Source organism: Polypterus senegalus, chromosome 3, assembly GCF_016835505.1.
Source record: "Polypterus senegalus isolate Bchr_013 chromosome 3, ASM1683550v1, whole genome shotgun sequence".
Classification (NCBI taxonomy): Eukaryota; Metazoa; Chordata; class Cladistia; order Polypteriformes; family Polypteridae; genus Polypterus; species Polypterus senegalus.
This window is the reverse complement of record NC_053156.1, coordinates 111,961,335-111,988,740: the sequence shown is the minus strand read 5'-3', so window position 1 is coordinate 111,988,740 and position 27,406 is coordinate 111,961,335.

Genomic DNA, 27,406 nt, shown 5'->3' with positions numbered 1-27,406 from the left:
AATGGTCACCAAAAAAACACAGTTTATCTGCTGTGAAAAAAGCTTTGTCAAATTTCACCAAGCAAAAGTAGAACATTAGAACAATCTAGACAAGATTATTCCATTAAGCTCAACAAACCTTGCCAGTCCTATCCTTAACTCTTCTAAAAAATCATCAACTCTGGTTTTGAAAGTCACGAACGTCAAACTGTCTACCACACTACTTGGTAGCTTATTCCAAGAGTCTATCGTTCTTTGTGTAAAGAGAAACTTCCTAACGTTTGTGCAAAATTTACCCTTAACAAGTTCCCAACTGTGTCCCAGTGTTCTTGATAAACTCATTTTAAAATAGCAGTCTTGACCCACTGTAGCAATTCCCTTCATAATTTTAAATCCTTCAATCTTGTCACCTCTTAATCTTCTTTTGCTCACCAGTATTATGAAAAAATATAAAGTAAAAATCAGTAGTTGAAAAAAGTGGTTCAGCAATCATCACAAGAGATTTATCAAGGCAAAAGTGCTACTAATCAAGTGTGCCTCTACAGAAAATTAAATATAACCCAAAAACCACAGTTCAGACATTGCTCATTTCATGGCAGTTCTTCTTCAATGAAGTCCTTAACTAACAACATTGCATTCTGGAGTGATTACCTCTTAGCTTTTTCTTTCTCATTTAATAAGGAACAGGGCATTGAATGTGATAATTGGATAAAGTAACTCAATATACAGTTGTGCTTGAAAGTTTGTGAACCCTTTAGAATTTTCTATATTTCTGCATAAATATGACCTAAAACATCATCAGATTTTCACTCAAGTCCTACTTTGTAAAAGTAGATAAAGAGAAACCAGTTAAACAAATGAGACAAAAATATTATTCTTGGTCATTTATTTATTGAGAAAAATGATTGAATATTACATATTTGTGAGTGGCAAAACTATGTGAACCTCTAGGATTAGCAGTTAGTTTGAAGGTGAAATTAGAGTCAGGTGTTTTCAATCAATGGGATGACAATCAGGTGTGAGTGGGCACCCTGTGTTATTTAAAGAACAGGGATCTATCAAAGTCTGCTCTTCACAACACATGTTTGTGGAAGTGTATCATGGCACGAACAAAGGAGATTTCTGAGGACCTCAGAAAAAGAGTTGCTGATGCTCATCAGCCTGGAAAAGGTTACAAAACCATCTCTAAAGAGTTTGGACTCCACCAATACACAGTCAGACAGATTGTGTACAAATGGGAGAAATTCAAGACCATTGTTACCCTCCCCAGGAGTGGTCGACCAACAAGGCGTGTAATAGTCAGCGAGGTCACAAAGGACCCCAGGGTAACTTCTAAGCAACTGAAGGCCTCTCTCACATTGGCTAATGTTCATGTTCATGAGTCCACCATCAGGAGAACACTGAACAACAATGGTGTGCATGGCAGGGTTGCAAGAAGGAAGCCACTGCTCTGCAAAAAAAACATTGCTGCTCGTCTGCAGTTTGCTAAAGATCACGTGGACGAACCAGAAGGCTACTGGAAGAATGTTTTGTGGATGGATGAGACCAAAATAGAACTTTTTGGTTTAAATGAAAAAGTGATCTGTATGTAGAAAGGAATATTTCTGCATTCCAGCATAAGAACCTTATCCAATCTGTGAAACATGGTGGTGGTAGTAGTATCATGGTTTGGGTCTGTTTTGCTGCATCTGGGACAGGATGGCTTGCCTTCATTGATGGAACAATGAATTCTGAATATCAGAGAATTCTAAAGGAAAATGTCAGGACATCTGTCCATGAACTGAATCTCAAGAGAAGGTGGGTCATGCAGTAAGACAACGACCCTTAGCACACAAGTTGTTCTACAAAAAAATGGTTAAAGAAGAATAAAGTTAATGTTTTGGAATGGCCAAGTCAAAGTCCTGACCTTAATACAATCGAAATGTTGTGGAAGGACCTGAAGCGAGCAGTTAATGTGAGAAAACCCACCAGCATCCCACAGCTGTTCTGTATGGAGGAATGGGCCAAAATTCCTCCAAGCCGGTGTGCAGGAATGATCAAAAGTTACCAGAAACGTTTAGTTGCAGCTATTGCTGCAAAGGGGAGGTCACACCAGATACTGAAAGCAAAAGTTCACATACTTTTGCCACTCACAAATATGGAATATTCGATCATTTTCCTTAATAAATAAATGACCAAGTATAATATTTTTGTCTCATTTGTTTAACTGGTTTCTCTTTATCTACTGTAAGGACTTGAGTGGAAATCTGATGATGTTTTAGGTCATATTTATGCAGAAATATAGAAAATTCTAAAGTGTTCACATTCAAATGCAACTGTATAAGCATATCTGACTTGATATTTTCTATTTTGTTTTGTTACTTTAAACCCAGTAATAAAACCATTTTTAAATGATGGATGTCACAATCCACCCACCATGTTTTGTTTTAATAATCTGTGACTTTAAATCTATGCACCACACAAGCATGGCTGAGCCTAACTGTTTCCATGCAACCAAGAACTCACTAAAAATGCCAGCAAAAATTGGTCATATTCATTTACAGATAAAACAGTTGTTCCGTATTTCACAATGTCTTCAAATCTCTCAAAGAAAATTGCTTGGGGCTTAAGCCGACATCAGAACTTTCATCTAAAACAATCCCAGTCTGAATGATTTTAAACACCTATAATTATTTATTCACATTTCTCTTTGTGGACATTTTTGATAGGACATCAATGGATGTAGGATTTGCAAGGATGAAGAGTTTTTTTTTCATTTTCTTTATATTCTCCTAGAACCAAATCCTTGCTTGTACTATTTGGATTCTTTTCAGTACAATTGGTTTTGAAAAAGGCAAAAGCGGATCAAAAAAGTCTTCATACTGTTACATGAGACATTTTGTCTCCATGCCTTTTTCATTTGCATCTAACCATCAGATGATTGCTAAATGTCACTGCCCATGTATCATCATTTACAGTTGAATCATAATCTTACTTTCATTATAACAGAGAGTTATATTTGGCCTGTTTGAATCCTTCTGACATTTATTTGTTTCATTATTATTATACAATTCTCCCAGGCTTGAGGGAAAGCAGGGGGCCCCCAAAGGTCACATGCCAGCCAAGTCCCTCAACACTTTCCACTCCATAATCCATTTTCACACTCACATAAAAGTATAAATACATAATGTACATATTCAAACATTTTAATAAAGCAACACACATTTTCTACTGACATTGAAATCTACTTCATGTTCTCCCTTCCCACTAGAACACCCATTTTGCTTATTCCTTGAGAGCCCACTCAACCTTTAAAGCCCCCTATCCTTCGCTCACTACTGTCCCTGTTAATAGAGCTTTTGCCCCAACTCATCCAGACTTGAAATGCACGGTTAGGAATCACTGGCACAAAATAATTTCTTTAAGCAGCATAGCATGTGTTGATAAATGTTCCCCTAAAATGTGGCAGGGAGACGAAGCAGAACAACTACTTATGGCATAAACCTTTCCACCTTTGCATGATGTGCTACACAAAAAAAAAGAAAAAAAAAACCTCAAGGGGCAGCTCTATGGTTGTTCAGAAGACTGTATGAAATTCAGAAGATTGTGTGAACACTAAAACTGAGTCTTTGCCTAATTAACTTCTGCAGTTATACACATCATTAACACCTCACTCAGCTCAGGTACCTTTCCTATTGTGTTCAAACAAGCTCCGATAACTCCACTCCTCTAAAAACTAACACTCAAGCCATTCCAAGGTAACAATTACAGACTGATCTCTTGATTTTCCTTTCTTTTGAAAACACTTGAACATGCTATTTCTAACCAATTCTCTTCTTTCCTTGTACAGAACAGATTGCTCAATCCCATCCATTCTGGCTTCAAAAAGAACCACTCTACTGGGACAGATCTACGGATTATGGTCGACCAGCTGCGATGAGCTACAGCTACCAGCATGTCCTGATCTTTCTAGATCTCTCCTCTGTCTTTGACACAGTAAACAATGAAATTCTTCTTGCCACCTTTTCTGAACAGGGGCTGCACTCTGATGGTTTGAGTTCTACATCTCGGGCAGATGCCACTATGTGTCCTATTGACGAGAGATGTCAATGGTGCATCAGACATGCACAAGAGTGCCACAATGATCAGAGCTAGGTCCTCTACTCTTCTCTCTCTACATAACTTCACTGGGCCCCATCATCCATTCTCATGGTTTCTCATATCTGTGCTATGTGGACAATACACAGCTGTAACGGTCCTTCCGTCCTGAGGACAGCATGGTATCTACATCTCTTACTGATATTTCATCCTTGATGATGGGCCACCATCTACAGCTCAATTTGACAGCAAGTCAAGACGGAGTTTCTTGCTATCCTGATCAGCCAGTCTGTTCAACTCTCCATGTCTGTACATCTTGGCTCATTGTCACTAACACCTGTAAATTCAGTACACAACCTCAGGGTCGTGATTGATTATTTTGATTATTGGTTATTTATTTCTCTCCAACCATACTTCAACTGTTTCCCATTTACTATATACTGATTCACTCTGTATAACATCCCCAAAATCAGACCTTATCTGACTAAGTATGCAGCACAACATCTATTACGGGCTTTGGTCTTGTCAGATTTGGAATACTGCACCTTACTAACTAGCAGGAGGATTACAAGCCACAGCAGGTGGTTGAAAATGCAGCATCCCATTTTTTTTTTTTTTTTGTATTCAAGCAGTCAAGATAGGCACATGTCATTCCTATCTTCAGGGCGCTATATTGGCTGACCTGTAGCAGCAGACATTAAGTTCAAATCCTGGATACTTGTCTACAGAGTAGTCAGTGGGTCCGCACCTGGAGTGCGTTGGAGACATTTTGCCAACTTGAGGGTTAGCCTCTCAACTGGAACCAATTTTACCCTCACCTTTCATGCACTCTCTAATTACTCTTTAGCCTGTGGTACTTCAACAGACTGTCTTAACCAGATTTCTCACACAGAGAAACACTATGCGTGACCTCAATAACTGATACATTTACTCTTACACATTTCCAACTTGTATATTTTCCTGTTACACTTCAGCTAGCTGCACCCAAAGCAAACAGATCCCCATTGTGTTAGATAGATTTCTAAAATGATTTAAACCTTTTTTTCTTTCTTTTGAAGTTTAGGAAATATGAACTACAGCTAACCTTAGAACTTTCACAATGAACAACTAACAGTAGTAAAACAATTTATGAAATAGTTCACTTCATTTAGAATCTGTTGTCTTTGAAAGCTATTGCAACTGCCACAAGACTATCTGGACTGTTATTTTTTGAGCTTGACTCAAAATATTTCATTAAGAAAATGTGGTATAACTATTGTGACCAGAAGAGGGAGCGACTGAGCCACAAACCTCAGACACAATATAACTCAAACTAATTCCAGATTCAAATGTTTTTTATTTTTCACCAACACTTTTAATCAAAACATAAATTCTTCCTCCTTATGCCTTTAGTAGAGCGTTGCCCTCTGTCTCCCAAATGTGAGTTGACAAGCTCCTTTAAAGTTAGACCCAGGAATGCTTCCGGTGCCACAGTGTATCCTGGACGTACTTTTGGGTCATAAGGAAATTAGAACAGTGCCCTATAATGGCACCCAGTGACTGAAGTTGCACTTCAGGAATCCAATTCCCATGTACCTCTGTGGGTGTCAAAACTAGGATGCCATGAGAGAACTACTACCAACCTGTCATATGGAGGAAGGAACTGCTCCTAGCCTCCAGATTCAGTTGGTCCATAATTTGTATAACTTTGGCCTGGCAACGAGCTGTTTCCTCCTCCATTCGACATGCTCATATGCCCTTACACTCTGGCCTCCCAGCCTCCATCCCTATTCTTCCTCTTGGGCACTTACACTGTGTTTGGGAATTAAAAAAAAAAAAGTTCCAACCTTCAGAACAGTAACTACTGTATGTCACTGAAATTGAGTATCATGTCACACTTGTTGCCTGTTCAGTCATTGCATCTATGGACTCACATGATGTAAGCATCATTCCAAAAGTGGTCGAATCATGCTCAAGGATACTTCAAGCATGTTGAAATATTCATCCTGACATAATACTTTCACTACACATATCTACTACCTATGTAGGAAAAGTAAATAGTAGAAGAAAATGGCAGTTTCAGTTTAAATGTGTGCATTATTTCCTGCAAATGTTGAAACTGACAAACTGCACAGTAGCTAGCACTGCTTCCTCATGGATGGGTTCAAATCCCATGCTTTGTTAATATCTGTGTAGAGTCAACATGTTCTCCCCACACTCCCAAAGACTAGTTTCTGAACTAGCATCAAGTTAGCAAATTCAGTCATCCACTGGCACCATGTATTGGGTCAGTTTCTGTCTACTTGATAGTCTCTGTGCCCCGTTCCTCAATTCAATAGGTTTGAGAATGTTATGCTAAAATACAATCTGAAATCCATTTAGCTATACCTTTCAAAAATGAAATGGTAATTTTTATTTAAACTATACAGTTCTACAAAATAATTTTCTATAGTAAGCACTATCAGAATATTCCACATAAGAAAGAAAAATAATGAATGGGATGCGCTTGTGTGGCTTTGTGTGTCTACAACAAAGTTTGCACTGTTGAGTGTTGTACTTTTCCAGCTGGCTCTTTTTCAAACATACTCATCCAGAAAATCCCCCCTTTCTTTGACATCCATATGGTCTAGCTGCTATTTCCAGAACTACAGCAGATTTGCAGCTATCAAGGGAGCCTTAATAAAAAGTCAGTTGGAATGATGGGGGCTGTTGATTCATAAATCTAAGAAAATCAGTTAAATAAAACACAGTACAACGTTTGTGATTTTAAATTTAAAATCTTACTGAGATGTTCCAAATATCAAATGCCTCATTTTAAAAATAATGAATTTGTCTTCAACCGATTATGATAAAAAATCCCCAACACCCCATAGAAAAAAATGAGCATTTTAAAAATGATTACTATACTTGCCTTAAGGTGTTTTCAAATCTGTTTAATTCACTTCAGGAGGCCAGTCCGCAGCACACATGCTACACTTGAGTCTGCAATTAACCTAAAAAACTTGTTTTTAGTTCACAGCCTTTGCAACATTTATTTATATAGCACATTTTCACATAGAAGTGCATCTTAAACTGTATTATAAATAACAATAAAAAGGAAAAAGGCCCCTTAAATAGATAGGTAGCAAAAGTCAATATCCAATTTGAAAATATATACTGTGGTCAAACAGCCATGGAGAAAAGGAAAATGAAATTCCAGTAGGCATAGATGCTGAACAACATTGACCTCTAGGGTTTCAACTGCCAAAAAACCACCCTTGGGTAAGTAAAGTGACACAGCAAACTCTATACACATATTACTCTGATTCTAGGAATATGTGGTTGCAAGACACAAACTCTTCTTTTCATGCCGTGTTTAAAGAGCATGTTCCTTCTAAGCCATGAAAGATGTCTAAATAATTTTATAAAAATTAGTCTTACTATTCTCACATATATTGAAACAAACAACTATTTATTTTGGTATTTTCACAAATATGACAATACATATATCTTCTTAATCCTTTTCAAAGTTTTCAAGGTTAGACCGTTTCTCAGAGTTAAATCTCTTGTAGAGGCAGGGATTAATTACCTGAGAAACCTTGTTTGTTAGATGTCCCAGTTTCTGTTTCAGAAGTTTAGAAGGCTTTGGGCTCCATGAATTCTGGGAAAGCACCTGGTCCTGAAGGGTTACCACCTGAATGTTTATCCAAATGACATAATCTGTTCTCTGCCTTTTTACATCAAAATGGTTCGTGTTACTTCTAAACCAAACCCCTGTATTAACTGACCACCAATTACAGTTCTCCTTAAACACGGCATAGAACATGCTGAAAGTTCCAGCTAATGCCCACTATAATTCATTAATTCAGATGTTAAATTGTTGACAAAGGCACTTACACATCAGCCACTGACAGTGGTTCATATATTGAAATGCCCTGATCAGAGAGGGTTTCTTAAATCGTTGGGCTTTCAACAATATCTGCTATCATTTGTATATTATTGATGACCACTTGTTGCAGATAAGGTCTTTGATAGGGTGAATTGGGACTTTCTTTGGATGGTCTTGGAGGACAGTGAATTTGAAGGTAGCTCCGCTCTACAGGAAGAACTATGAGGTGGAGTAGAGGAAAAACAAGTAAATAAGATGGTGCAACTTGAGTATTGCCCTTCACACACCTGAAATGATCTCTCCTTTAAACATTTACAATATTCAATAGAAGCTTAAGATTTCCCCTTATGCTGATATTTTACTTTTCTTATGGAATACCTCATGTGACCTCCCACATGTTCTTAATCTCTTTAATTTTTCTAATCTGTCTAAACCTGTCTCATTCTGAACTGCTTATGCCAACAGGCCACTCTTCCGTTGTCCATTGAGATAACAATTCTATTTGAATTCCTTGGTTTTGTCATTTCCACCCCGCTCCTAAATATTGCCATTATCAACTACTGCAGTGTTACAGAGAACCTCTGGCCTACTCTTTTTTTTTCATTTTTTACTCTCAGTTGGCAGTTATTAAAACATAATAGTGCTTTGATGACTCTGGGCTCCTTCCATTACACTAGTTGTATTTAAGGATTTTTTTTTAATCCTTTCCACCTCTTTCTTTTCCTACATGCAACTCAGACTAGTATATCTAGTGCCACTGTCTTCCTCTTCAGCCTTAGTATGATGCTTTGCTACTCAACTCAACATGACAAAAAAACAGCCTCCACAATGTATTCTACTCTATCTAAAAGATTCCTTCTATCTATATCTACCTATTACAATATACTGTATATATATACTAGCAAAATTCCCGCGCTTCGCAGCGGAGAAGTAGTGTGTTAAAGAAGCAATGAAAAAAAAAGGAAACATTTTGAAAATAACGTAACCTGATTGTCAATGTAATTGTTTTGTCACTGTTGTGAGTGATGAGTGTTGTTGTCATATATATATATATATATATATATATATATATATATATATATATATATACACACACACACACATAAACATATATATATATACATATCTATACATATACACATATATACATACATATATATCTACATATATACACACACATATATACACACATATACATACATACACACACATATATACACACAAATACATATATATATATACATACATACACACACACATACATAAACATATATATACATATACATACATATCTACATATATACACACACAGCTATTTCGTATCAGTGCAATACGCTGCTTGTTAAAACGGATGACTCCCGCTCTTACGTGCAATAACAAATCAAATCATTCAGTTGTCTTTGCTCATATGTCATTTTAGAGCTGGACGCCTGGCATCTTTTTTTGGCCACAGGTTCGTTTATGTTTGTTGTGAGGTTCTGTGTTGTGGAGATTCTCAGGATGGATTGCAGGTGCTCATCAGTGAGGCGACTCCTGTGAGCAGTTTTGTTAGTCTTTATCACTGAGAAGAGCTTCTCACACAGATATGTGCTACCAAACATGCACAAGGTTCGAGCCGCATGTAGACGGACTTTTTTTGTTCTTCAAAGTCACCAAAGCGCCGTGCAAACTCAGTGCGCAATAACTGTAGCTTTGCAATAACTTGCAGCATCATAAGGTAGACTTGATTAACGCGGTAAGTGTTCGACAAGGCAGCTGAAGCGCTGCATTATGGGATCTGTAGTTTATTGTGTTACCAGCGCTTCATATACCCGGGCCATTAATAACAATAATACAGTATATAAAATGATCTCGCGGGCGGATATAATTACGCCGGGCGGATGTGGCCAGCGCCCTTGAGTTTGACACATATGGACTAAATACAACTTAAAAAAAGATATATTTTTTCAAATGTGATCGCGCAATTCAGATAGAGTTGACGCAAGACTACAGCCTGCATGCCTCAATGAGTCATCCTCCCTCGCTCTTACTTTTTACCGTTCATCTAATGAATACACTGAGTATGGCTTTACCAAAACAATCATTGATGGCGAATAAAGTATCCATTATTCGAGTATGTAGGCGGGATATATATATACATATATATATACCAGCGTATCAGCGGAGAAGTAGTGTGTTAAAAAGCTAGAAAAGAAAAGGGAACATTTTAAAAATAACGTAACATGACTGTCAATATACAGTATTTGTTTTGTGAGTGTTACTGAGTGTTGCTGTCATCAAGGATTTGATTATCATTATTTCTTTCAATCAGGTTCGTATTTGTAGGATGTGTTGTGTTCAAGTTACATTCCGTGTTTGTCAATCGTTGTAAAGATGACAGGTTTCATTCATCGATTCGTTTCTTACTGCATCAATAAACAGCTCGTCTTCTTCTTTATCTGAGACCTGACACACTGCATGCACGGGTTTTTACACTGTCTTCCTTTAGCGGGACATTGACTTTTTCCACGTGTGCTTTGTTTCCGCAGTAGCTGGATTTATGAATATGCTTGTAAGTATCAGGCGCTTCATATTTTTGCTGCCTTTTCAATTGTGTAATTCGGTTTTTGTTCAGCGCTCTTTGGAACTGTTGTTTTATCTGTGCACTGCGTCAGTTCACGTGAGCCACTCGGTGTACATGCATCGAAGGTTCCCAGCTGTGCTGGTGCCATCTCGTGCTATGTCCATAGCTGTATTTAATGATACCTTAGTCCTGGCACTTAAAACTTTCTCTCGCAGTTTCGCTGAGTTTGTGTCAAACACCACCCTGACCATCTCATCTTCCTCTCCATAAGCACAGTCCTTCACCCGTGAATATTTACCCGTGGCAGTTTGCTATTGGATTGCCGCTGACGGACGACCTTATATGGGCAGGCACTAAATTACAAACGCCAGCGCAGCCTGTCTATGAACTTAATTTAAAGTGTAGGTTTACATCGTGCTTTGTTTCAGTAGCAGAACTCATGAATATGGTTGTATATGTCACTCGCTCGCTTCTTATTGTTTCGCTGCCTTCTCAATTATATAATGCATGTTTTCTTCAGCGCTTTTTTGAGGTCTTCCTGGTTTTCTATGTACTGCGTGATTACGTGGGAGGCGTGATGATGTCACACAAAACTCCGCCCCCACGGCGTTGAAGCTCATCTCCATTACAGTAAATGGAGAAAAACTGCTTCCAGTTATGACCATTACGCGTAGAATTTCGATATAAAACCTGCCCAACTTTTGTAAGGAAGCTGTAAGGAATGAACCTGCCAAATTTCAGCCTTCCACCCACACGGGAAGTTGGAGAATTAGTGATGAGTGAGTCAGTGAGTGAGTCAGTGAGTGAGTGAGTGAGTGAGTGAGTGAGTGAGGGCTTTGCCTTTTATTAGTATAGATATATATATACAGTGGGTACGGAAAGTATTCAGACCCCCTTCAATTTTTCACTCTTTGTTATATTGCAGCCATTTACTAAAATCATTTAAATTAATTTTTTCCCTCATTAATGTACACACAGCACCCCATATTGACAGACAAAAAAAAAGATTTTTTGAAATTGTTGCAGATTTATTAAAAAAAACCCTGAAATATCACATGGTCCTAAGTATTCAGACCCTTTGCTCAGTATTTAGTAGAAGCACCCTTTTGAGCTAATACAGCTATGAGTCATCTTGGGAAATATGCAACAAGTTTTTCACACCTGGATTTGGGGATTCTCTGTCATTCCTCCTTGCAGATACTCTCCAGTTCTGTCAGGTTGAATGGTAAACGTTGGTGGACAGCCATTTTTAGGTCTCTCCAGAGATGCTCAATTGGGTTTAAGTCAGGGCTCTGGCTGGGCCATTCAAGAACAGTCACAAAGTTGTTGTGGAGCCACTCCTTCGTTGTTTTAGCTGTCTCCACACACTGAGGAGAGGCAAGGCAGCCCGCATGGAGTTTGCTAAAAGACACCTGAAGGACTCTGAGATGGTGAGAAATAAGATTCTCTGATCTGATAAGACCAAGATTGAACTTTTGGCCTTAATTCTAAGCGGTATGTGTGGAGACAACCAGGCACTGCTCATCACTTGTCCAATACAGTCCCCACAGTGAAGCATGGCAGTGGCAGCATCATGCTGTGGGGGTGTTTTTCAGCTGCAGGGACAGGATGACTGGTTGCAATCGAGGGAAAGATGAATGCGGCCAAGTACAGGGATATCCTGGACAAAAACCTTCTCCAGAGTGCTAAGGACCTCAGACTGGGCTGAAGGTTTACCTTCCAACAAGACAATGACCCTAAGCACACAGCTAAAATTACGAAGGAGTGGCTTCACAACAACTCTCTGACTGTTCTTGAATGGCCCAGCCAGAGCCCTGACTTAAACCCAATTGAGCATCTCTGGAGAGACCTAAAAATGGCTGTCCACCAACGTTTACCATCCAACCTGACAGAACTGGAGAGGATCTGCAAGGAGGAATGGCAGAGGATCCCCAAATTCAGGTGTGAAAAACTTGTTGCATCTTTTCCAAGAAGACTCATGGCTGTATTAGCTCAAAAGGGTGCTTCTACTAAATACTGAGCAAAGGGTCTGAATACTTAGGACCATGTGATATTTCAGTTTTTCTTTTAATAAATCTGCAACAATTTCAAAAACTCTTTTTTGTCTGTCAATATGGGGTGCTGTGTGTACATTAATGAGGAAAAAAATTAATTTAAATGATTTTAGCAAATGGCTGCAATATAATAAAGAGTGAAAAATTGAAGGGGGTCTGAATACTTTCTGTACCCACTGTATATATATACACTAGCAAAATACCCGCGCTTTGCAGCGGAGAAGTAGTGTGTTAAAGAAGTTATGAAAAAGAAAAGGAAACATTTTAAAAATAACTTAACATGATTGTCAATGTAATAGTTTTGTCACTTGTGAAGGACAGCCGGGTCCCATGCCCGGTAGGGACGCCTCTGCTGCTTATGTTCCGGGGGAGCCGCCATGGGAAGTCCAATACCTCCCCCGGGACGCTTGGTGGCAGCCTCCCTGGCCGTCGGTGACTCCCCAACCACCCGCAGGGCTCCATGGGAGATGGAGTCCTCCACAGCTTGGTTGGGGCCCGGCGTGGCCGCTAGGGGGAGCTGCCTGCTTCCCACAGCCCGGCTGGACGAGCTTTCAGCCCCACCCGGAGGTGCAATCGGGACCAGGTGGTTAATCACCTGGAATGCTTCCGGGTGGGCTATAAAGGCCCAGCCACCACCACGCGGCGAGCCAGAGTTGGGAGGAAGAAGGAGACGAAGCTTGCCTGGGAGGAGTGGTGGAGAATTGTGAGTTTGTGCTTTGGGACTGTGTTTGGGACTGTGTTGGGCCTGTGGGACACGGGAAGGCGTGTGCCACGGCTGAAGAAAATAAAACCTGTGTGTTTTGTACACGTTGCCTCTGCGTGGTCTGTGCCGGGTCGGGCGCTATATAGCGCCTTTCACATCTGGCGTAGTCGGCAGGATTCCGGGCCGTCCATTTGGACCGGGACCTGCATAAAAATTGTGTGTAACGGCCCGGCACAACACCTGGGGGCACGTGTAGCTCAGCGCAGGAGCGCACACCGCACCGCAGTGCCGAGCGCGCCCGAGACAGAGAGCGTGCTCTATTGTGAGTACAGCGCTGAGAGCGGCCTTTGGACTGCAGCAGGGCACGCTCCCGGCGAGAGCGCGCCACCGAGGCTGAAGAGCGAGGCACGCGCCTGCGCGACTTGCCCGGCGGACACAGCGCAGCACAGCGCTGAGAGAACGCGCCGCAGCTGCAAGCAAGCCAGCCAGCGCAGCACAGCACAGCGCAACTGAGGCCGCCAAAGATCTCCTACAGGCACCGCGCCATGGGGAAAAAGAAAGCCGGGCGGACACAGAAGCCAGACGCCGGCATGCCAGCCCGCTCCACGGGTCACAACCGGAGGTAGGTGACGGGCTCAAGAGGGAAGGGCCACGGGAAGGGTTTTCCGCGTTTGCGTCAGCCTACCTCCTGGACCCGAGGGACGAACCACCTGTTGGTGGGCAGATGGCCTCTGTTCGTGGCGTGACGGCGCAGAGAGCGACGGGGAGAGCGAGGCTGGGCTGTGTCTTCCCGCCGGGCGGCCAGTCACCGGAGGAGGAGAACCCGGAGGAGTTTCCCGATGTGGTGACTCAGCTAGAGGAGCAGGAGCTCCTCTCCGAAACAGGTAAAGGGGGGGGTGGAGTGTGTCAGCCGCCAGCCGAGGACAGGTCGCAGGCGGGGGTGACGGACCTTCCCCCGGAGCCTCTCGGACTCCCAAACGGACCTGCGGAGGGTCCGCAGGGTCTTGTTGGCTCGGTCGGTGGGAGGAAACAAGGGGACTTCAAGTCCAGCGCCGACGAACGCATTAACTTTTCTTGGGCTGTAGAGGAGTTGAAACATGTTCTCCTTCCTCTGCAGTCCTTAGTTAAGGTTTTTCAGGTCCTGCAGGAGACGAAGGAGGACTTGGACTGGAAGATCGGCGCCCCGATGGCGGCCGTTGTTAAATGGCTGGAGAGACGGGGGGCGTCAGCCTCCTGCCTGCAGGACACAGCGGTTCAGGTAGGTGAAGCCTGGGCCGTAGAGGAAAGGGGGCGGAGCGCAACGGCTGCGGATATGATCAGTGCTGCTTGCCAGGTCGCCCCGCCCACTACACAAGACGCCGTGTGGACCGATACTGTGGCAGAGGAACATGTGGAGAGGCAGCTGGTGGATGTCGGCTGCCAAACAACCCCGTCCCCTCTGCCTGCACCGGTCTCGCGGTCGTCTAAAGGGGTGCAGGCGGCACAGGGTCTCCCTTCTTCCCATAAGGGGACCCAGACCGTCAGTGCACCCCAGAGGAAGAGGAGGACCCGGACAAAGAGGTCGGGACTCCTGACAAGGTGCAGCGTAAGCCCGTTAGGTGTGGCACTGCAGGAGGGCTACGCTGCGGAGGGGCGAACACGTCACCAGCCCTCCCCGGAGTGGGCGAGGGGGCAGGAGTTTCCTGCCTGCTTCCGTTCCCGCAAGGGTCGAGCTGGAGGGGGGGTTGTGCTTTTCTTGTGGTCACGCTGGTCATGTCTGGAGGGTTTGTCCAAGGAGGACGTCCGAGTGGCAGGGACGTCGGGGCAGCACCCCCAGACCTGTTCATTATGTTTTTACAGGGCACAGCCGTGGAGCCAAGGATGCCGACTCCCTGTCCTGGAGAGGACCGGCCCTCGCGGGGCAGGCCGATGATCCCCACAAGCCTCATCTGAGGGAGGGGAACTGTGAAGGACAGCCGGGTCCCATGCCCGGTAGGGACGCCTCTGCTGCTTATGTTCCGGGGGAGCCGCCATGGGAAGTCCAATACCTCCCGGGACGCTTGGTGGCAGCCTCCCTGGCCGTCGGTGACTCCCCAACCACCCGCAGGGCTCCATGGGAGATGGAGTCCTCCACAGCTTGGTTGGGGCCCGGCATGGCCGCTAGGGGGAGCTGCCTGCTTCCCACAGCCCGGCTGGACGAGCTTTCAGCCCCACCCGGAGGTGCAATCGGGACCAGGTGGTTAATCACCTGGAATGCTTCCGGTGGGCTATAAAAGGGCCCAGCCACCACCACTCGGCGAGCCAGAGTTGGGAGGAAGAAGGAGACGAAGCTTGCCTGGGAGGAGTGGTGGAGAATTGTGAGTTTGTGCTTTGGGACTGTGTTTGGGACTGTGTTGGGCCTGTGGGACACGGGGAAGGCGTGTGCCCACGGCTGAAGAAAATAAAACCTGTGTGTTGTTGTACACGTTGCCTCTGCGTGGTCTGTGCCGGGTCGGGCGCTATATAGCGCCTTTCACACACTGTTATGAGTGTTGCTGTCATCAAGGATTTGATTATCATTATTTCTTTCAATCAGGTTCGTATTTGTAGGATGTGTTGTGTTTAAGTTACATTCTGTGTTTGTCAACCGTGGTAAAGATAACAGGTTTCATCCATCGAAGTGTTCACTACCCAAATCGGTACTCGTGAATCTAAGATGTTTAACAGGCATTCTAGGTATTAAGTTGTGGATTTGCCTGCAAATATTTAGCGGTAGCGTGTCTATGAACTTAATTTAACCTTTCCCAGTCCTGCAAAGTCAGTTCACGTGAGCCACTCGGAGTATATGCATCAAAACTTCTCAGCTGTGCTTGTGCTATCTCGTTCGATCTTGCGATGTCCACGGCTTTATTTAATGTTAGCTCAGACCTGGCACTTAAAAGTTGTATCTCCCGAATATCGTATTCGTCTTAGGCATGACAAACGCCGCCGGCAGCGTGTCTATGAACCTAATTTAAAGTTAAGCTTTACACCCTGCTTTCCTATTCGTTTGCATAAGCACAGTCCTTCACCAGCAATTTAAACTCCGTTACAGCAATTTTAACTCTGTTACAAAGTGATCAAAAGTCTCGTTTACACCCTGCATCTTCTCATTAAACTTGTATCTCGTGAATATCGTATTCGTCGTGGGCATGACAAACGCCAGCGGCAGCCTGTCTATGAACTTAATTTAAACTTTAGGTTTACACCGTGCTTTGTTTCCAAAGTAGCTGTACTCATGAATATGCTTGTATGCGTCGCTCGCTTCATATTCTTTTACTGCCTTCTCAATTGTGTAATGTAAAGAGATTGTGTAATTGTGCTTTCCTATTGATACGTGTACAAAGGCTTGTTCAGCGTCAGAAGGTATCCGCAGTAGCTGCACTTATGAATATGATAAGCACAGTCCTTCACCCGAAAATATGTAGCAGCAGCATGTCTTCCTCACCATCACATCTTCGTTTGCATAAGCACAGTCCTTCACCTACGAATATTTACCTTATATGGGCAAGCACTCAATTACGTGGGAGGCGTGATGATGCGGGATGCAACTCCGCCTCACATGGCGACCGAGCAGCAGGCTCTATGGCCATATATATGGACGAAAGTAGGCTCCATTTATTATCGTTACGCGTAGAATTTCGAAATGAAACCTCCCTAACTTTGTATGTAAGCTGTAAGGAATGAGCCTGCCAAATTTCAGCCTTCGACCTAAACGGGAAGTTGGAGAATTAGTGATGAGCCAGTCAGTGAGTGAGTGAGTGACGCAGTCTGTCAGGACTTTGCCTTTTATTAATATAGATATATCTACCTATTACAGTATATATATATATATATATATATATATATATATATATATATATATACAGTACAGGCTAAAGTTTTGGACACACTTCCTCATTCAATGTGTTTTCTTTATTTTCATGACCACTTACATTGGTAGATTCTCACTGAAGGCATCAAAACTATGAATGAACACATGTGGAGTTATGTACTTAACAAAAAGGTGAAATAACTGAAAACATGTTTTATATTCTAGTTTCTTCAAAATAGCCACCCTTTGCTCTGATTACTGCTTTGCACACTCTTGGCATTCGCTCGATGAGCTTCAACAGATAGTCACCTGAAATGGTTTTCACTTCACAGGTGTGCCATATCAGGGTTATTTAGTGGAATTTCTTGCTTTATCAATGGGGCTGGGACCAGCAGTTGTGTTGTGCAGAAGTCAGATTAGTTGGACGATTGTTTATTTTTCAACAGGACAATGACCCCAAACACACCTCCAGGCTGTGTAAGGGCTATTTGACCAAGAAGGAGAGTGATGGAGTGCTGTAAATGGTCATGAAAATAAAGAAAACACATTGAATGAGGAGGTGTGTCCAAACTTTTGGCCTGCACTGTATATATATATATATATATATATATATATATATATATATATATATATACACAGTGGAACTTCGAGATACGAGTTTAATTCGTTCCAGCACTGAGCTTGCATAGCGAATTTCTCGTATCTAGAACAAACTTCCCCATTGAAAATAATGGAAATCCAGTTAATCCGTTCCGCACCCCCAAAAATATCAACATAAAAATCAATTTTCCTAACAAATAACACTGATAAATCTATACTAATAAAAGGCAAAGCCCTCACTCACTCACTCACTCACTCACTCACTGACTCACTCATCACTAATTCTCCAACTTCCCGTGTGGGTGGAAGGCTGAAATTTGGCAGGTTGATTCCTTACAGCTTCCTTACAAAAGTTGGGCAGGTTTTATATCGAAATTCTACGCGTAATGGTCATAACTGGAAGCAGTTTTCTCCATTTACTGTAATGGAGATGAGCTTCAACGCCGTGGGGAGTTTCGTGTGACATCATCACGCCTCCCACGTAATCACGCAGTACATAGAAAACCAGGAAGACCTCAAAAAAGCGCTCAAGAAAACATGCATTATATAATTGAGAAGGCAGCGAAACAATAAGAAGCGAGTTCTGCTACTTCGGAAACAAAGCACGATGTAAACCTACACTTTAAATTAAGTTCATAGACAGGCTGCCGCTGGCGTTTGTAATTTAGTGCCTGCCCATAGAAGGCCGTCCGTCAGCGGCAATCCAATAGCAAACTGCCACGGGTAAATATTCACGGGTGAAGGACTGTGCTTATGGAGAGGAAGATGAGATGGTCAGGGTGGTGTTTGACACAAACTCAGCGAAACTGCGAGAGAAAGTTTTAAGTGCCAGGACTAAGGTAACATTAAATAAAGCTATGGACATAGCACGAGATGGCACCAGCACAGCTGGGAACCTTCGATGCAAGTACACCGAGTGGCTCACGTGAACTGACGCAGTGCACAGATAAAAAGCAACAGTTCCAAAGAGCGCTGAACAAAAACCGAATTACACAGTTGAAAAGGCAGCAAAAATATGAAGCGCCTGATAAGCATATTCATAAATGCAGCTACTGTGGAAACAAAGCACACGGTGGAAAAGTCAATGTCCCGCTAAAGGAAGACAGTGTAAAAAACCCGTGCATGCAGTGTGTCAGGTCTCAGATAAAGAAGAAGACGAGCTGTTTATTGATGCAGTAAGAAACGAATCGATGAATGAAACCTGTCATCTTTACAACGATTGACAAACACGGAATGTAACTTGAACACAACACATCGTACAAATACGACCCTGATTGAAAGAAATAATGATAATCAAATCCTTGATGACAGCAACATTCAATAACACTCACAAAACAATTACTGTATATTGACAATCATGTTACGTTATTTTTAAAATGTTCCCTTTTCTTTTCATAACTTCTACTTCTCCACTGCGATACGCAGGTATATATTTAAATGTATATATATACCCCTATCTACAGTACATACTCAGATAGACAAGCCACATGCTGTGGCTCAATTGTAGAGTCTTCGCCTCTAATGCCGACATTCGAGGTTCGATTCCCGAGAGGGGATGCACTGAGTATGTACGCGCGCTACTGATTCATTTTACCTTCGATCTCCTTGGTTTGGGACGTATGAAAAAATATTCGGTTAACGCAGAATCATGTTACGTTATTTTTAAAATGTTTCCCTTTATTAGCACAAGCACAGCTGAGAAGCTTCGATGCATGTACTCCATAACGCGTTAAAAATAACGCATTTAATCACACTTTCAATTCCAAGCAAACGGGAACTTTTGTCAATGCATCATTTCCTGGTACATCCATTACACTGATGCACACATCACAGCTACAAAAATGTTAGAGTCGGAATAAAGCGCGTTCCTACGACTGATCATTTCGACTTCCCGAAGCCTTGATAAAAGCATGGTTTTGTGCACAATGAAAAGCAAGCAAAATTAGATGCATTACAGAAAGCAGACTTTGTGGCTCTTACTGGGGATCATTGGACTTCCGTGACCGTTAGTAATTCTAATTACATCTAATTACAAAATGTTCAATGATCACACTGTTTTAGCCTAATGTACAAAATAATTTTGGCTAAGGTTACTCAGAGTTTAAAGATTAAGTTGGTCAAATTACCTTTTATGTTTCTGACTTATTTTTTTAAGAAGAAAAACTGCACTTTATGTTGAAATTTTGGTTATTATTATTTAAAGACAATACTATTCTGAAAATCTACTTAAAGTACTTAAACTACCACTTTATTTTTAAGTCTGCCCAATTTTAACCAGGGATGATATTTTTGTTTCTGTTTTGAATTCAAATGCAGTTTAAAGGCTTTTTTTCAGAAATTAAAACAGCTTCAGTTTACAATATTCATGTACATGTCTATTATTTGATTCTGTCGCCCACTAAAACACTTTTAAATTAAAAAAAAACATTTGCGATTTGGGGCAAATTTACGTGCGATTACATACGATTAATCAAGATTAATTCTTACACAGCCTCTAATTAATTGGATTAATTTTTTAATCGAGTCCCACCTAATATATATATATATGTGGATATATATATGTAGATTTGTATATATAAATGTGTATATACAGTATATATGTAGATATGTATATGTGTATATACAGTATGTATATATACAGTATGTATATATATGTATGTGTGTATATGTATATATATATAACTGTGTATATATATGTGTATAGATGTATATATATATATATATATATATTTATATATATATGCCAGCAACACTCATGACAATGACAAAACAATTACATTGTCAATCATGTTACGTTATTATTAAAATGTTTCCTTTTCTTTTTACTTCTCCGCTGCCAATCGCAGGTATTTTGCTATCTATATATATCTATATCTATATATATATATATATATATATATACAGATATATACAGATATATATATATACAGATATCCATCCATCCATCCATTTTCTAACCCGCTGAATCCGAATAGGGTCACGGGGTCTGCTGGAGCCAATCCCAGCCAACACAGGGCACAAGGCAGGAAACAATCCTGGGCAGGGTGCCAACCCACCGCAGGACACACACAAACACACCCACACACCAGGGCCAATTTAGAATCGCCAATCCACCTAACCTGCATGTCTTTGGATTGTGGGAGGAAACCGAGCGCCGGAGGAAACCCACGCAGACACGGGAGAACATGCAAACTCCACGAGGGAGGACCGGGACCCGGTCTCCTAACTGCTTGAGGCAGCAGCGCCACCACTGCGCCACCGTGCCGCCCTATATACAGATATATATAAATATATATATACAGATATATACAGATATATATATATACAGATATATATAAATATATATATATACAGATATATATAAATAGATAGATATGACAACAACACTCAATATCAATGACAAAACAATTACATTAACAATCATCTTACATTATTTTTAAAATGTTTGCTTTTCATTTTCATAACTTCTTTAACACACTACTTCTCCGCTGCGAAGCGCGGGTATTTTGCTAGTAATATATACAAGTGGAACCTTGGTTTGCAAGTAACTTAGTTTACGAGTGTTTTGCAAGACAAGTTAAATTTTTTAATTCATTTTGACTTGATAAAACGAGCGATGTCTTGCAATTCAAGTAGTATGGATACACTTTGTCTGCTGAGCGTCATGTGAGCATAACTGAGCTGATGGTTCTTCTCTCTCGATGCATCTCTCTCTCCCTCTCTCTCTCTCTCTCTCCTTATCTCGCGCATGTGTCTCTCTCTCTCTCTCTCTCTAGGTTCCAGTTCCACTGTGTGTATATATACTGTATATATATATATATATATATATATATATATATATATATATATATATATACTAATAAAAGGCAAAGCCCTCACTGACACACTCACTCACTGACTGACTCACTGACTCATCACTAATTCTCCAACTTCCTGTGTAGGTAGAAGGCTGAAATTTCCTTACAGCTTACTTACAAAAGTTAAGCAGGTTTCATTTCGAAATTCTACACATAACGGTCATAACGGTCGATAATAGTCGACAACGTCCGCCATGTTGAACTTTCTTATTTATGGCCCCATCTTAATGAAATTTGGTAGGCGGCTTCCCTGCGCCACCCGAAACTGATGTACATATTTATTTCGATGGTATGACGCCACTGTCGGCCGCCATATTGAACTTTCCAACGTCACTAATTTTCCAACTTCCCATGTAGTTAGAAGGCTGACCCCATCTTCACGAAATTTGGTAGGTGGTTTCCCTGCGCTAACCAAAACCGATGTACGTACTTATTTTGGTGGTATGACGCCACTGTCGGCCGCCATATTGAACTTTCCAACGTCACTAATTCTCCAACTTCCCGTGTAGGTAGAAGACTGAAATTTGGTACTTATTTCGGTGGTATGATGCCACTGTCGGCCGCCATATTGAACTTTTCAACGGTCTTTGTTACTTATGGGCCCATCTTTAAGAAATTTGGTACGCGGGTTCCCAATATATACGTCCATAGCCTGCAGCTCGGTCACCGTGTGAGGCGCCGTTGGGTCCCCCATCCCCACGTTGTTGGCTGCCTGCTTATATAAGGCCGTCCTTCGCTCCAGTCTCTACATTCCCTTCCTTGCTACACCACGGGATTCACGTCTCCCTGCTGATAACTACAGCCTTTTAATTTAATCCACGGCTTCTCCGCTGTTTTATTGTTCATTTATTACGATTATAGTTATTGTGTAGGTATTTTAGACTTACATTACAATATTCAGGTACCCATTTCCTTTATCATTCCAACTGTAACCGCATTAACATGTCTATCAAGGTGATCACCATCGATCAAAGAACTGTCACTTACCGAGGGGTTTCCATGCCCGGAGAAGGCACCTGCCTTTTCCATTCTCTTTGTTTTATATTACACGGCCGTATCAGGCTCACTCTTGATATCCAGAGGAAAATTTTGTCTTATGTATTGAATGAATGGGACAGGTTCAAGGTGTGGACTGATGATGGTACAGGAGATAATTATACTACACAGGAGCACTATAAGAGTGAAATGCTTAAGCCCTTTACCTATGGATCTGCATGTGAGTTGATGGCTGCCGCTGAATTGTTCGGTTGTCACTTTCAAGTGTACCGAAATGGCCAAATATTTTACACCTTTCGACAACCGCCAATGCCTCTTAAACATCTTAGATTCACAGGTAACGATTTCAGTAGTAGACACTTTGATGTTTATGAATGTTTAAACTCTCAAAAGCTGGATGTGAAGTTATCGATGAAACCGGTTGTATACTTACAACGCTTGACAGATGCCGAATGTCTCTTCAACAAATACTGTCATAATTGAAACAAACGATTATGACAGCAGTAATCCAAGCTGTGAGATTTGAAACAAGATTACTGTTCACATGGCCAACTGTACGTTGCATGCTCAAGAGTAAGCTCAGCGCACAGCTTGGTCAAATTATAACCGGAGGGCCGAACTCACAATGTGGTATACAAGGAGATTCATAACAAATAATTATTGGTATATTTTCCTCCCTCAGTTTAAAAAGGTTTCATTTTCTTCTTAATAAAAATTTTAAGGCAGTACTTCGCCGCGGGTATTTTGCTAGTGTATATACTGTGTGTATATATATATATATATATATATATATATATATATATATATATAAGTGCATCCGGAAAGTATTCACAGCGCATCCCTTTTTCCAAAATGGATTAAATCCATTTTTTTTCTTTTGACTACGTGAAAAGTTTACTTGAGGTTTTTGCAAATTTATTAAAAATAAAAAAACCTGAGAAATCACATGTACATAAGTATTCACAGCCTTTGCTCAATACTTTGTCAATGCACCTTTGGCAGCAATTAAAGCCTCAAGTCTTTTTGAATATGATGCCACAAGCTTGGCACACCTATCCTTGGCCAGTTTCACCCATTCCTCTTTGCAGCACCTCTCAAGCCCCATCAGGTTGGATGGGAAGCGTTGGTGCACAGCCATTTTAAGATCTCACCAGAGATGTTCAATCGGATTCAAGTCTGGGCTCTGGCTGGGCCACTCAAGGACATTCACAGAGTTGTCCTGAAGCCGCACTCCAGGCGGGCTGCCATGTACCTTTTACTAAGAAGTGGCTTCTGTCTGGCCACTCTACCATACAGGCCTGATTGGTGGATTGCTGCAGAGAAGGTTGTCCTTCTGGAAGGTTCTCCTCTATCTCTCTATCCTCTGAAGCTCTGACAGAGTGACCATTGGGTTCTTGGTCACCTCCCTGACTAAGGCCCTTCTCCCCCGATCGCTCAGTTTAAATGGCCGGCCAGCTATAGGAAGAGTCCTGGTGGTTTCGAACTTCTTCCACATACGGATGATGGAGGCCACTGTGCTCATTGGGACCTTCAAAGCAGCATCATTTTTTCTGTAACCTTCCTCAGATTTGTGCCTTGAGACAATCCTGTCTCGGAGGTCTACAGACAATTCCTTTGACTTCATGCTTGGTTTGTGCACTGACAACTGTGGGGCCTTATATAGACAGGTGTGTGCCTTTCCAAATCATGTCCAATCAACTGAATTTACCACAGGTGGACTCCAATTAAGCTGCAGAAATATCTCAAGGATGATCAGGGGAAACAGGATGCACCTGAGCTCAATTTGGAGCTTCATGGCAAAGGCTGTGAATACTTATGTACATGTGCTTTCTCAGTTTTTTTATTTTTAATAAATTTGCAAAAACCTCAAGTAAACTTTTTTCACGTTGTCATTATGGGGTGTTGTGTGTAGACATCTGAGGAAAAAAATTAATTTAATCCATTTTGGAATAAGGCTGTAACATAACAAAATGTGGAACAAGTGATGCGTTGTGAATACTTTCTGAATGCACTGTACTCTGTATACAGTTGTGCTTGAACGTTTGTGAACCCTTTAGAATCTTCTATATTTATGCATAAATATGACCTAAAACATCATCAGATTTTCACTCAAGTCCTAAAAGTAGATAAAGAGAAACCAGTTAAACAAATGAGACAAAAATATTATACTTGGTCATTTATTTATTGAGGAAAATGATCGAATATTACATATTTGTGAGCGGCAAAAGTATGTGAACCTCTAGGATTAGCAGTTAGTCTGAAGGTGAAATTAGAGTCAGGTGTTTTCAATCAATGGTATGACAATCAGGTGTGAGTGGGCACCCTGTGTTATTTAAAGAACAGGGATCTATCAAAGTTTGCTCTTCACAACACGTTTGTGGAAGTGTATCATGCCATGAACAAAGGAGATTTCTGAGGACTTCAGAAAAAGAGTTGTTGATGCTCATCAGGCTAGAAAAGGTTACAAAACCATCTCTAAAGAGTTTGGACTCCACCAATCCACAGTCAGATAGATTGTGTACAAATGGAAGAAATTCAAGACCATTGTTACCCTCCCCAGGAGTGGTCGACCAACAAAGATCACTCTAAGAACAAGGCGTGTAATAGTCGGCGAGGTCACAAAAGACCCCAGGATAACTTTTGAGCAACTGAAGGCCTCTCTCATATTGGCTAATGTTCATGTTCATGAGTCCACCATCAGGAGAACACTGAGCAACAATGGTGTGCATGGCAGGGTTGCAAGGAGAAAGCCACTGCTCTCCAAAAAAAACATTGCTGCTCATCTGCAGTTTGCTAAAGATCACGTGGACAAACCAGAAGGCTATTGGAAGAATGTTTTGTGAACGGATGAGACCAAAATAGAACTTTTTGGTTTAAATGAAAAAGTGATCTGTATGTAGAAAGGAATATTTCTGCATTCCAGCATAAGAACCTTATCCAATCTGTGAAACATGGTGGTGGTAGCATCATGGTTTGGGTCTGTTTTGCTGCATCTGGGACAGGACGGCTTGCCTTCATTGATGGAACAATGAATTCTGAATTATATCAGAGAATTCTAAAGGAAAATGGCAGGACATCTGTCCATGAACTGAATCTCAAGAGAAGGAGAGTCATGCAGCAAGACAACGACCCTAAGCACACAAGTCATTTTACCAAAGAATGGTTAAAGAAGAATAAAGTTAATGTTTTGGAATGGCCAAGTCAAAGTCGTGGCCTTAATACAATTGAAAATTTGTGGAAGGACCTGAAGCGAGCAGTTAATGTGAGGAAACCCACCAACATCCCAGAGTTGAAGCTGTTCTGTACGGAGGAATGGGCTAAAATTCCTCCAAGCCGGTGTGAAGGAATGATCAAAAATTACTGGAAACGTTTAGTTGCAGTTATTGCTGCAATGGGGAGGGGTGGGGTTGGCGGGGTTGACACACCAGATAAGGAAAGCAAAGGTTCACATACCGTTGTACGTAATATCTGATCTTTTTCCTTAATAAATAAATGACCAAGTATAATATTTTTGTCTCATTTGTTTAACTGGTTTCTCTTTATCTACTTTTAGGACTTGAGTGAAAATCTGATGATGTTTTAGGTCATATTTATGCAGAAACATAGAAAATTCTAAAGGGTTCACAAACTTTCAAGCAGAACTGTAATATGCAGTGAAATGCTTAGTTGCTTATTTCCTATGACTGTACCTTGAGATGAATATAAACAGACAATACATTAATTTACAATTTCAAAAATCAAAAAATCAAACAGAATTATAAATGTATAACTACTGAAAAGATTACTTAAATAACTTAATGTGAGAGAATTAACAACAGAGCATCATGTATTTCTAGACATTTTCTTTATTTAACATATAGATTAACTGTGAGAAAAAGCTCCTAGGAATCTATGTTGTTATAATTTTTATAGGATTTTAACAATGTTTGCCCAGTTACTCACTTTAGCTATATAGCCAAAAAAAAGAGTTCTGGAGGTTCCAAACTTCCGCTTCACAACTACCAAGATGCTCTGGGGAATACTAAGCTTTAAAGTTAGTTTTATACCCTTTCTTATAATTTTATTGTGCAGGTCTACAGGGAATGTCTTGGCTTTTGTCCTGCCATGTAGTGTGAATTGTGGGACCTTACATAGAAAAGTGTTTGCCTTTCAGTTGTCCAATCAGTTCAGGATACCTCAAGTGGACTCCAGTCAAGTTCTAAACACATCAAGGATAACTGAGTCAAACAGGAATGCCACGGCAAAAGGTCTGAATACTTATATAAATAAGCTATTTCAGCTTTTTATTTTAATATACAGTATTTGCAAACCTTTCAGAAATCATTTTTTCCATTTTGTTATTAGGGGATCCGGAGTATAGATTGATGGGCAAAAATGTCAAATTTATCCCTTTCCAATTAAATTTAAAACACAAAGGCATTTTCTGTAATTTAATAAAAATTAGTGTAACAAAGTAAAAAATAATAATAAAAGGAATGCAACATCCTCATCCCTTAAGTGTGGAGAAAAGGCCTACACTGGCAGTATTGGGTGCAAGGCAGAAAATGGCCATGAGTAGGGTTCCAACCCTTCTTTGGAATATAATGACAACTTGAACCTTTTTCTGCTAAACTATAGGGTAACCCAAGTCAAACAACAGGTGTACCCATGTTATCCAGGAGACACCTTGTAAAATTATTTTGATGCAAGATGAATACTTTCCATGATACAACCGATTTTGTGAGGGGATTCAAATTTTTCATCAATTTCACAAGACCATATCTCAAGAGCTAAACCACCTTGTAGGATCAAATTTTGCATACTGGTACCTTTATAGGTATAGTACATAACAAAAACAAAATGTTTGGTCCAGATGACATCACTTGGTAATAGCAACAGACCAGCAATATTTGGAAAAAATATTTTTTGCACTTTTGGCT